We start from the raw sequence: 1,893 nt of genomic DNA, 5'->3' as shown, positions 1-1,893 counted from the left end.
AATGTTGCTATCCTGATGCTATCCTAAATGGCTGGTGTATTCTACTATGTGCCTAATTTGTTTACTGTGCAAAGTTTGGGGCTTCCAGATGGAAATATATAAATACTGTATATATAATTAGGTAAATACTGTTATGGTTCACATTTTGTCATGTGATGTCCTTCTGGATCACAGTTTTGTTTTTATATAAATGAAAAGGAAATTGACTAACAATCCATGTACAAGATACATATTTCTAGGGAACTGGGCTATTTGTCTTCGGCATTTGCCTTTTAATGCCAGATGGCCTGTCCAAGCTTGAAGGCAATTTATACTTCTTTTTGTATAGGCATTTTGCAAATAAATCTGAGCCTGGACTGATCAGATTATATTCATTATATGGCAGATCTGAATTTTATCTTTGAAACAGCAAAGATGCTCAATTGCTCATCAAGCTGCTAACTAAACATTCACTGCTTGCCCTAACATATTGATGGAATACAACAGGATGGCCACAGTGCATGGACAGACAGGGCCATTGGGGGGCATGACGAGGCGGCCCTGGCACTTTATGGCTTGTGGGCGCCAAATAACGCAGTGGGCGGCTCGGCATATCCAGACAGCCTGCAGCACCTGATATGCCGCTGCAGTGGCAGGCCTGATGCTTATGGACCACCAGGTATTTGCCCAGTGTGTCAGATGGTCAGTCTGGGCCTGCGGACAGACATCTGTAGTGTTCTTGCTTCTGGGGTTTGTGGCAGTCTCAGGAAGCCATTTTCTGGCTTTCTTTTCTTGTTGATTAGATTCTTACACAACTGCATGTTGGGGTGTTGCTGAACAGTATAATAATCCGGCCTGGCTTTAGTGTGCGGTATTTCATTCCTGGACTTTTTAGTCTTCCAGAGCATTATAAAACTGCTGAAAATGAACACCAGGAACATCGTTCAATAAGTACAGACATGTATTGTATCGGTGAAGGAATGTCTGCTGAAAGGCACAGCCTTTGTAAGTGTGTGTGTGATTTTCACAGAATCGAATGACTGGAGCTGTGCCCTTCAGATTATTAACTGGCCTATTGTCTAAGGAATGCAAAATGCTTTACTGTATATTAGCTTTGTGATTCCATTGATATATATAGGCTAAGCCACTGATGAACTTGTTGAGACAATGCGAATAGTACAGTGTTTTTATAGGAAGAGTTTCTCATTAGACCCCGTTTACCTCTGTAATATGGTGCCTTTTGATACCAGAAGTGTCTTCTGTATGAAGTTAGGGACCTTACATAATTTTATTACTGTGTGTATAAGTATTATGTTTTTTATAAAGTGCTCCAAACACCTGTGCGTTAAAAACCAAAGACTACAAATTGTGTTTTTTCCAGAGTTTATGTACACACCAGGGACCAGTTGACCGCTGGCTATAGAATAAATGTAACTGTTCCAGAACAATTTATTTCCACTTCAAAGAAAACTAGGGACCACTCAGGATTACTAAACTATCTGTGCTTACACTTATAATATATAGAATAATTCCCCAGAGTCCAAATTCCAGCTCATATTAGAACATTGTGTTCTGGTGTCCACACAGCTACCTCACAGAAACCCAGAATCTAAAGTGTATTTGCACATTTTTTGTATTTCAATGTTACATGTAAATATAAATATATAACATTCATTGTGTGGGTTTTTTTCTTGTTTATGTTAAGATATTTTTTGTGTGGATATGGTGTATTGTTATACAAGATTTGATTACTTTTGTAAAAATGCATAGAGGGCCTTTTACTAGAATTTTATATGCGATTAAACCAAGCTATTCATTCATGCACTTACTGGTAATTCTGTACTGTTTGTTATATTTTATAAATATAAAACCTTGGAGATGTAGGGAAAAAATGTTTTAAGTAGAGGGATATTC

This window comes from Sceloporus occidentalis, unplaced genomic scaffold (assembly GCF_023333645.1).
Source record: "Sceloporus occidentalis isolate IW3139 unplaced genomic scaffold, rSceOcc1.0.p SCAF_107, whole genome shotgun sequence".
Classification (NCBI taxonomy): Eukaryota; Metazoa; Chordata; class Lepidosauria; order Squamata; family Phrynosomatidae; genus Sceloporus; species Sceloporus occidentalis.
The sequence above is the reverse complement of the archived record's forward strand: the minus strand, read 5'-3'. Positions refer to the sequence as shown.